Below are 11383 nucleotides of genomic sequence, written 5' to 3' on the forward strand. Positions count from 1 at the left end.
TATATGCAAGTCTTCTTTGGAGAAATGTCTATCCAAATCCTTTGCCCATTCTTAAATTGGGGGTATTTGTTTTTTTATTGTTGAGTTGTAAAAGCTTTTTATATATTCTGAATAGAAGTCTCTTATCAGATACTTGATTTGCAAATACTTTCTCCTATTCTATAAGTGCTCTTGTTTTCTTCTTCCACATCAGACAGGTAATGTGCTAACATATTAACAAGGTTTGAGGGAGGCACTTCTCACATATGAATGTGAAAACTCAATCATCATGTTTATGAACTACAGAAGAATCAATGTTCTTGATTTTAAAGGCCAGTTTGGCTAAGTATAAAATTCCAATTTGCCAGTTATTTACTCTTAGACATTTAAAAATGTTACTCCTTAGACATCTAGCTTACAACAATGATCGAAATTAAAGATTTCACGTCATTCACCATTGCTTCTGACAATTCTCAGCTACTACTTCTTAGAATATTGCTTCTATTCTATTTTGTCTTACAATATTCCAATTGGATGTGAGTCCTACTCATTTTGTTCTTTGTGTGTCTTCCAACATTCCTTCAGATTTTCCAAATTTTTATCCCTATCTGCGGCATTCTGTGTAATTTTTTAGATCTCAGAGGCTTTTTTAGTTTACTAATTCTGTCTTCCATTCTATCTAATCTGCTGTTTAATTTGCCTATTGAGTTCTGTTTTGTTTTGTTTTGTTTTTGAGACAGAGTCTCAAGCTGTCACCCTGGGTAAAGTGCTGTGGCATCATAGCTCACAGCAACCTCAAACTCTTGGGCTCAAGTGATCCTCTTGCCTCAGATTTTCTATTTTCAGTAGAGATGGGGTCTTAGTCAGGCTGGTCTCCAGCTGCTATGTTCAAGCAATCCACCTGCCTCGGCCTCCCAGAGTTCTAGGATTACAGGTGTGAGCCACTGCGCCCAGCCTTCTATTGAGTTTTTGATTTTATCATGGCTTTCATTTCTAGATGTTCTATTTATTTTTCAAATCTCTCTCATCTTTTTTGATTGCATATGCCCCTTTCTCATATTTTTAGCTTTTCCTTACTTTTCTTTAAGCACTTTAAAAAGTTCTTATTTTTTACTTCACATCTAATATTATAATTCTGTTATAGGAAGATGGAAAATATCTTATGCTTCTGTTTATTGGGCATGCTGACATTTGTTCATGCAGATTTGTTTCCATGTTCTTATTTATTTATTTTTTGTATTTGAGCTTTATTTGTTCAAACTTTTTGTGTGAGAATCCTACATAGCCTGGGTTAAGAGTTGGCTTCTTCAGAGAAGCTTTGTGCAAAGCTTCTTCAAGGAATGAATAATTCAGTACTAATTTTTGTTAATGTTTCATCTTGTATTTCCCCAGATCATGCATCTTATACATTCTGTTTTCAAAAGCACCTGAAGCCCAGGATTGTAGATTCTCAATGGAAACATTTTTTTTCAGTAGCAGAACTCAGTTGAGACAAACAAATTTCCCTTTCCCCTCGTTTTGCAAATGCCAGATTTTTCCTGATTCCTTCTTCCTTAAAAGTATAGCCTTTAAAACAAAGCCTTGCAAACACCAGTTTAATGGCAGTCCTTGGTTATCAAGATTAGCCAACAACCCCAGGCAGCCATAGCATCAGGGTCCACTTAAAATAACTTTGGTTTTCTGGTTTCTTTTTGTTCCTCTGCTCTGTATAAGATTTGTATAAGATTTTCCTTTCTCTCCCCTACCCCCAGCTCTTCTATGTATTTACATGAACGTTTGTCATGTTTAGGTGTTTTTGTACTGGGAATATTGTCATGTTATCTAGTTCCCACATTGCCTGAAATATCACTCCAGGGGGGGAAAAGTATAAATACAGGAGCAGATAGTTGCTAGAGTACACAAACCCCCCTTGGAGCCTTTTCTGGATCTTTGTGTTACCGAAGATGACTTAATCAGATAATGGAATTCCTATGCTGTTAGGTATCTGGGTAATTTAGAACTTTGATCCAATTAGAATGTATTATTTTTAAGAAGAGTTTGAGGGGCTCGGCGCCTATAGCTCAACCGGCTAAGGCGCCAGCCACGTACACCTAAGGTGGCAGGTTCGAATCCCCAGCCCGGACCCGCCAAACAACAATGACGGCTGCAACCAAAAAAAAAATAGCCGGGCGTTGTGGCGGGCGCCTGTGGTCCCAGCTACTTGGGAGGCGGAGGCAGGAGACTCGCTTGAGCCCGGGAGTTGGAGGTTGCTGTGAGCTGTAATGCCACGGCACTCTACCCAGGGGGACAGCTTGAGGCTCTGTCTCAAAAAAAAAAAAAAAAAAAGAAGAGTTTGAGGAAGGGAAATCAGTGCTCTAAATCTTGCATGCAGTCAGGAGGAGGGATGTTTGAGATAAAGGTGTGTTTTTCTGAGACCCTTCAATCACCTTCTGCCTAATACTCCTACATGGGGCTCTAGGAGAAGCCCTGTGGAACCATGGTACCTGCCACATGGTAATGCTCGATAAATATTTGCTGATGAAATGTTGAAGCATAACTGAGTCATTGTATCACAAGACAACTCCTTCTTTTCAGCAGTAAACTTCCCTCTATTGTTGATATGACCCATCCAGAATGCTATATTGTACAATACATTTTTTAAAACATTGATAATGAGAAAGAAGAGTAGGTTAGTGCACTGAGGTGATGTGCAAGGGATAACCATTTCAGATTAAATAAAGTTTTCATTACAGGTATACTTGGGGTTGAATGGTGAGAGAAAGAGAGGGCTGCTCCAATGTTTATGTATGAATTGAGAATAGTAATGCCTAACACTTATGGTGTCCTTAGTATACCCCAGCACTGTTCTGAGTTCTCTTCATCTATCAGTTCATTTAATCCTCCCAGCAACCCTTGGAAGTGGATACTATTATGATCTTATTTTACAAATAGAATCGAGGCACACAGAAATTAAATAATTTTCTAAAAAGTGATAGAGCCAGAATTCTAACCCAGGCAGTGTAGCCCATGAGCTTGCATGTTAAGCTGTTTTGCCACACGGCTGGGCTTGGACCCTGGTTCCTGTACACAGAGCTGCATATCATTCCACAGATGTTATACCCCGGGAAGCCTCTGAGCCTTATCTGTATTGTTCTCCAGATTGGAAATGACCAGTTCTTTCTTTATCTGATGAACTCTCCGTCTTTTCTGCCGCAGCTGAGATTTTTGCTGTTTCCAGAAGTTGAGTAGTTTGGACAAGGGTAATAAGGACAAGGAAGAAGGGAAAGGACACGTGTGGTAGCTCAGGCCTGTAATCCCTCCCCTGTGGGAAGCCGAGGCAGGTAGATCCCTAGAGATTAGGAGTTCAAGACCAGCCTGAGCAAGAGCGAGACCCTGTCTCTACTAAAAATAGAAAATATAGCTAGATGTTGTGGTGGGTCCCTATAGTTCTAGCTACTCTGGAGGCTGAGGTCAGAGGGTCACTAGAGCCCAGGAGTTTGAGGATGCTGTGAGCTATGATGCCAGGGCACACTAGCCTGAGGAAACAAAGTGAAACTGTCTCAAAAAAATAATAATAATAAAAAGAAGGGAAGAATCTATACTCTGTGATTCTGTGATATTTTTTAAAAAATCAAAAACTTTGGAGGCCGGGCGCAGTGGCTTATACCTATAATCCTAGCACTTTGGGAGACTGAGGCAGGTGGATTGCCTGAACTCATGGGTTTGAGACCAGCCTAAGCAAGAGCAAGACCCCATCTCTAAAAATATCTGGGCATTGTGGCAGGCGCCTGTAGTCCCACCTACTTGGAAGGCTGAGGCCAGAGAATAGCTTGAGCCCAAGAGTTTGAGGTTGCTATGAGCTTTGATGCCACTGCACTCTATTGAGGTCAACAAAGTGAGTCTCTGTCTCAAGGAAAAAAAAATTAAAAACTTTGATTATATGAACAAAGAAACATCCAGGTTGTTTCCCTTCCTGTGGCTCCAGGGAACCAGGATGCAACCTCATGTGTACCCGTGCGTATGCAGGGATAAGAGAATTGATGAAGTCATGCTTAGGAATTTTCAGAAACACAATTTGGATCCCAGTTCCCAGCTTGCCTTAATTAGAACTGTTTTATCCAGAAGAGAAACAGAAGTAGTCGGTAATCTATTCAGTATGATTGGGTGGCAAGGCAAAACCTGCCTGTCCAAACATAGATTCCTCTTTCTGTGAAATCCCATTCTCTGAAGCTAAATGTTGTCCTGTGAAAGGCGCATTTTATTTATTTATATTTTTTGAGACAGAGCCTCAAGCTGTCCCCCTGAGTAGAGTGCTGTGGCATCACAGCTCACAGCAACCTCCGACTCCTGGGCTCAAGTGAGTCTCCTGCCTCTGCCTCCCAAGTAGCAAGTAGCTGGGACCACAGGTGCCCGCCACAATGCCTGGCTATTTTTTTTTTTTTTTTTGGTTGCAGCTGTCACTGTTGTTTGGAGGGCCCAGGCTGGATTCAAACCTGCCACCTTGGGTGTATGTGGCTGGTGCCTTAGCCACTTGAGCCACAGGCGCCGAGCCAGAAGGCTCATTTTAAAGCCATGTACCTGGTTCAGCACCCATAGCACAGTAGTTACAGTTCCAGCAACATACACCGAGGCTGGGGGTTTCGAGCTCAGCCCAGACCAGTTAAACAACAATGACAACTGCAACAAAAAATAGCCAGGTGTTGTGGCAGGCACCTGTAGTCTCTGCTACTTGGGAGGCTGAGGCAAGAGAATCTCTTAAGCCCAAGAGTTTGAGGTTGCTGTGAGCCGTGACACTACAGCACTCTACTGAGGGTTACATAGTGAGACACTTTCTCAAAAAATAAATGAATAAAGCCATATACTAAGCTCTTACTATGTGCCAGGCCCATTCCTTTCTTTTCTTTCTTTCTTTCTTTTTTTATTTTGAGACAGAATCTTACTCTGTCACCCGGGGTATGACCCATGGTGTCATAGCTCACGGCAATCTCAAACTCTTGGGCTCAAGCAATCCTCTTTGCTGCCCAGGCTGGCCTCAAACTTCTAGGTTCAAGTGATCCTTTTGCCTCAGCCTCCCAAGTAGCCAGGACTACAGGCATGTGCCATGTTTTGTCTCATTTAATCTTCACAGTAATTCTAAGAAACATGGAATCATAATTATGAAGCATTTTACAAATGAAGAAACTGGGCTCTGAGAACAGGAACTCACCTATGGCAACACTGAAAGGTGCGAACAGTGGTGCCCAGAGACAAGGAGGCAGAGGAGATGCCCAGGCCAGGCTTATCCAAAGGGTAGGTGAACCACCCGGGGAAGTGCAAAGATGGCCTCTGCTAGGGGTGGGGGAAGGTTAGAGACCACCTTTATATGGGGGCTTAGGGGTAAGCACATTCCACAGATTGCCTGTCAAGTTAGGGTGTTTCATGAACTTCTGGAGGGTGAGGTCACCTAGATCCTTTGTCTTCGGAGGAGAGAAGGAGGAGGAGGAGGAGAAAAGGTTTTGTGTGTAGCTGCCTTAGGCCCAAAATGTCCAAGTTGGGACTTAAGCCTAAGTTAGGATGCTAGAATCCCAGCTTTTTATGATTTCTCATACTCTCCTTTATAGTTATGCTTTTTCCCAGTTTCTGGAGAGTGGAAAGGCACCCTCATAGGAACTAAGTATTCACTCTTTGCAATAAGTAATTGCTTTGCTGGGCGAAGTCCTAAACCAGGAAGTTTCACTTCTAGTGCAAATGCCTGGATGTTCCGAGGAGAAGGAGATCTAAGCTCCTGTTCTGACCTTCAGGGGTCAAGGAGTGGTTGGGTCCCTGACACTCGCCTGGAGGCAGCTGCCAGGCACCTGGAGGAAGTGAGCAGGCCAGTCCCCAGCACACCTGGAGCCTGAAGCTGCCCCAGAGGTGCTGGCGCTCTCCCCACAGGGCTGACTCAGCCGGAAGCGGCTCTGGGCCGCCTTAACCTTAACGGAAAAAGTCTGTCCTCACCTTTACCCTTCAACTGAGACATAGAGGCTGGGAGAAGCCAGGCTGATGCAAGAACCAGAATTCCTGCTTGTGGGGTGGGGGCAGGGTGGATGCATTTGCAAGTGATTTGGGGGTACCATGTATGCCTGGTGCCATAGCCAGGAACAGTTTTCGTCACCTAGAAAGTCACTTTATTCTTAGGTCCTAGCTGAGAGGTCTGTAGGTGCCTTTAGGGTACTGTTTCAGATTGTGCTGTGCGTGGAAGAGCCTCCAAAAAGGGTGGTTCCAGAACTCAGGGAGGCAACTGCCCCCCTTACTTGCTGAGGTTGGCCACACTGCAACCTGTGATTGCTGCTAGTGTGGCCAGGGGCTCCTGGAGGAGGAACCCCAGGGAGTTATCACAGCTGGCCAGAATTGTGAAGCCTCTTAGGGTGGTAGAGCCCAATCCAATTTCCCTGAGCCAGAGGGAAGTCAGTCTAGTGTGGCAGGTGTCTACCTGCACACGGGGACCTATGGCTGCAACAGGGAAATAAGTGGGCAGGAAAGAGGTGAAAGGTCCCTCTCCAACTAGGTCTCCACCCGCACCCATGATGTCAGCAAACCTGGGCTAGGCAGGGAAGGCAAAGAGACCGAGTCTTTCCCAAAAGCTGGGAAAGGGTGTGAGACTTGTCCTAGTCACAAGCAGGTCAGGCTCTGAGCAGTCAGCTCAAAGGCTTTTCTGAAGCAGTGCTTTTTATAGGACAGGAACAATTTCTATTCTAACCAATTTTGCTTATAATAATTTTTAAACAAGGTATTGAGGTTGGTATTTTGTATTAGGCAACTCAGGTTCCCAGGGTGGGAATGGACATGGGCATCCAGACTGGCCTGGGACATTACACCCTGATGTCATGCCACCACATGGACATTAGATAGCAAACAAGTTCAGATTGGCTTTTTTATTTTGGAGACAGTCTCACTCTGTCGCCCTGGGTGTGTATCATGGTGTAATAGTTTAATAGCTCACATCAACCTCAAACTCCTGGCCTCAAGAGCTCCTCTTGCCTCAGCCTCTCAAGTAGCTAGGACTGTAGGCACCTGCTATAGGCGCCTGGCCATATTTTTAGAGATGAGCTCTTGCTTAGGCTGATTTCGAACTCCTGAGTTCAGGTGATCCACCTGCATTGGCTTCCCAAAATGTTAGGATTACAGGTGTGAGTCACCAAACCTGGTTGCGACTGGCTTTCTAACACCACCCCCTCAAGCTTCTGTGTTGCACAATCTGGGGGCAACTAAAGTGTAAATAGAATAAGTCAAATCACCTCCTCTGTGGTCAGAATTCTGGCGTCCAACCCTCAGCTAAAAAGCAAATATCATTTTTGCCACTTTTCTCTACCCTCAAGTTTCCCAGGGAACGATAGGAGGTCTCTGGCCTGGGAGCTCAGAATCGGCATTGTTGCTTCACCTCTGACCTACTGCTCCCTGAGACATTTTCATCAGGGCTGCTGGAATTCAAAGCATGTCCATAGCTAGGACATATGACAACCAAGACTTAAACAAGTCCTGCTATCTAGGTAGGGTGCAGTCTTGGGGTCAGTAGAGTCAGAAGGTGTGTCCAGATGTGGCAAGGTCAGGGGAGAAGAGCATGAGGCCCATACCATTGTGCTTTGCAGGCGAACTTACACACACCCCACGCAACAGCACAGGGTCTTTACACATGGGGAGCTCAGTAAATACTTGTTAAATGGACATTTTGGGCTCAATTTTGGACTTGAAAAAAGTGGTTCTAACTACACCTCTACCCTTCACACAGTTGTGAGGCGCACTGCAGTCCCGTACCCCACACTTCTTCACCTCTGTACTTCTGCTTTTGTCCTGTTTCCTAACTTAGGATGGTCCTTCACGGCCGAACTCCTCCTCATCTTTTAAGTTTTGGTCTAGATGTCACTTCCTTCAGGAAGTCTTTGCTGACCCTCTGGGTCTGGGTTCAGTGTCTGTCCTATGGGCTGCCCGATAACACCTATACTTCCCTCCTGCATTAGCATCCATCACATGGGATCTATAGCTGCCCATTTCCCAGCCTGGAGCCTTCATTAGACCATAAGCCTTGAGGGCAATGACTGGGTCTTGGTCATGCCCGTGCCTTTGTGCCTAGCACATAGTAGATGCTCACTAGATATTAATGGGATGACTGTGTTAGGGACACTGTTTCTTCTTCCACTTCCTCCTCTGTAGTTGACCTGGAGTTCAACCTCCTGCCATATGAGACAAGATTTACTTCTTGCAGAAAGAGGTTTGTTTTATAAGTCTTCAAGCTCAAAGAAATATCTGAAGGTAAAAGTTCAAATACTTCAGCTAGTGTAGGGGGCTTCTTCCTGCAAATAATACCTGGGAGAGGGTGATAATCTGTTCTGGGGCTGATATTGTTAAGAACCAATGTGTGTGTGTGCTGAGATGAAATGGAGGACATTTTTAGGTCCTGAGTATCCCTTTGGTCCAGTGACATAATGAACAGTGATATGATGGGCAACTGGAAAAGGAGGCAGATGTGGATGTATTGAATCTGCACTATTCTGTGGGGCTGGTAGAGGATCTCCTAATAGCAGTAGCTTTCCATGGAAGATATGTGGGGAGAGGAGAGGGAGTTCCAGGCTTATTTTGCCAGGCACCTGGCTCACACCTATAATTTCAGCACTTTGGGAGGCTGAGGCGGGAAGATCATTTGAAGCCAGTGGAGTTTAAACCCAAGGTAAGCTGTGATTGTACCACTTTACCACATCCTGAGCAACAGAGCGAGCCCTATCTATTAAGAAAAAGAGAAAAAGCTTATTTTTATTTGCTTCATTGTTCTGCCCGTTTATTTTGTGCTGATTTAATCAGCCAAGATGCTGTCATTTTATGTATGTCCCTGGGGACAGAAAAAACAGGGACAGAACACTTATTGACTACCTGTTCTATACCAGATGGTTGAGGGGTTTTATCTTGTTTAATCTTTGTAACAACCCTGTAGATTTTTATATCCTCATTTACAGATGAGAAAACTGAGATTCAAAGACATAATGTAACTTGCCAAAGACATTGTCATAATTTGTGGTCCCAGCAGTAATGTTTAATTTGTGTCTGCTCTATCATTTTCAGACTGACCCCTAACTCAATGTTTAGAGTTTGGCATCTAGAACAGGACACAGAAGAAAAGCTCAGCTTGAGCCCAGTTCAGAGGAAGGGTTAAGCAGTTGGGCTCAGAGATGAGACTAATCAAATTTAAATCCTACCCCTGCCCCTTTATGGTGTGACCTTGGCATTAGGAAGGTGCTTTTAGTTTTCAAAAATACCATAAATTTACCTTTCTAAGTAAATTAAGTTAGGTCCAAACAATATAATTAGTATTTACGCCCTCAAGACTAAGCCATTTAAAAAGAATAATACATATAAATTGAAAGAAAAAAACATTATTTTATTTTATTCTAAAATTATCACAATTACATACTAATGAGCTATCTGTGTCTATTGGGCACTGTACTACTACTTCAGTTTGGGAATCATATTGAAGACCGCCACACTCATATTCTCTCCCCTGATTTTCACGCTGAAAAAAAATCCAGATTTGCAAAGACATTGTGTCATTGGCAGGAATGTAGTGCCATCTACTGTAGAAATGGTGAACTACCGTAAACTAGTGTAATTCACACGGTGTCCCCCAATGCCAAGTACTGTGAGGTGTTACCTGAAAAATTTCCTCTAGCATTGGAATCCCTATGAGTTCACTGTGGACTTGGAGCACTTTAGTGAACAGTTTGGGAATTTTGATATTAGGGACTATCCAGGATCAGTTGGGCAATTTATCCCTTCTGTATCTTGGTCTCCTCACCCGAAACACAGGGATAGTAATACCCTGCTGATGGGATTCTCCTGAAGTCTAAATGAGAGGTTGTTTATAAAGCCCCTACACAATGGTGCTTGATGTGCTACATTAGAAACACCCAATGGAACCAACAACAACAACAAAAAACCCCAGATGTTTGAAACTCAAGTACAGATGCTAATATAATTGGTTGGAGAGGAGCCTAGGCTGGGGGGAGTTACTTCTTAATATACCCCAGGAGATTTTAATGTGCAGCCAGGGTTGAGAATCGTGGACCTAACACATAGTAAATAAGTTATTTTAAAAATAAAAGTAGACGGGGCGCGGTGGCTCACACCTGTAATCCTAGCACTCTGGGAGGCCAAGGAGGGCGGTTTGCTTGAGCTCAGTTAACTTCAAGACCAGCTGGGTATGGTGCCAGGCACTTGTAGTCCCAGCTACTCCAGAGGCTGAGGCAAGAAGATGGCTTACGTCCAAAAGTTGCTGAGCTATGGTACCACTACACTCAACCCTAGGGCGACTGAGAGAGACTCGGTCTCAAAAAAAAAAAAAAAAAGAAAGTAATATTTTTTATTATGGCTAGGCAGAAAGAATCCAAACCCAAGTATGGGAAGGCCTGGTTCCAGAATTCCTTTTCCATTTACGGACTGTGTGGTCTTAGGCAAGTCACTTACTGTCTCTTAACCTATGTTCTTCCGTGTAAAATGAGGAAAATAACTTGTGTCCAGTTTCAAGTCACAAGATTATCATGACCTGTGAAATAATGAGTGTGAAACTGTTTTTTAAACTGTATAGTACTGTACCAATGTAAGGCATTTTTTAGAAGCAGATGTAGTCTCTTTCCTCAAAGAATAATCTGGAAGGGCTTCCAGAAACCTAGGGCACTGAAAACCACTGTTCTTGGCTGGTCTGTGCATCATAGAGATACCTGCTCAACCCCAGCTGTGAAGAGGGAAAGGGATACCCCTGGCTCACTTAGGACCCCTTTGCAGGAGGTGAAGGTCAAGAGCCCACATGCATGACGGAGTCACTGCAGTACTGAAGAGTCCCAGAAAGGAGCAGCCCTGTCTCAGCCCCAGCATGGATTGGAGTATAGCCAAACCAAGTTGTTTAAGTGAATATTTACAGATTTAGTTTATTTTTATTAGCCACTGTACCATAATACATAAAGTAATTTAAACTTGGGAATTAAAGCCAGAACCAAGACTGTATATTGTAAAAACTGAAAGCTAATTTTTAATTTGTTTATGGTTCTTTGGTAATAGATCTTAGCAAAAATTTCTCTAGAGTTCTTCTTTTTAATTTTGACTTTGATTATTACATCTATATTCATACTAGGCTTATATTTCACCCATGCAAATTAGATATGCACATGTAATGAAATAGTTATTGTAATAGTTAGGAGACAAAGCACCAGTTTTAGCGAATTAGCAATAATACCTCATCCTTTTCCTCTGAACATAGCTTGAAGTCAAGGGAAATCAAGTTCCAGGCTCCCAGAGCTCTCTTTCTGCAGAGACTTTACAGAAATGCACAAAGCTTCTGTTTAGCTCCAGGTATAAGGGCAATATTACTAATATAATAGCTACCATTTATTGTGTTCCAAGTGCTTCATTTTACAAACTGCTA

At 43.3% G+C, this 11383-nt stretch overlaps 1 non-coding gene across 1 annotated transcript; it reads right to left on the minus strand.

Moving 5' to 3' along the window:
• Positions 1-187: 187 nt before the first annotated feature.
• LOC111725348 lies at positions 188-291 on the minus strand. Its single transcript, XR_002773427.1, has one exon. It is a non-coding gene; the product is annotated as a small nucleolar RNA U13 (small nucleolar RNA).
• Between the last annotated feature and the right edge of the window lie 11092 nt (positions 292-11383).

This window comes from Otolemur garnettii, unplaced genomic scaffold, assembly GCF_000181295.1.
Source record: "Otolemur garnettii isolate 467f Iridium unplaced genomic scaffold, OtoGar3 scaffold00037, whole genome shotgun sequence".
NCBI lineage: Eukaryota > Metazoa > Chordata > Mammalia > Primates > Galagidae > Otolemur > Otolemur garnettii.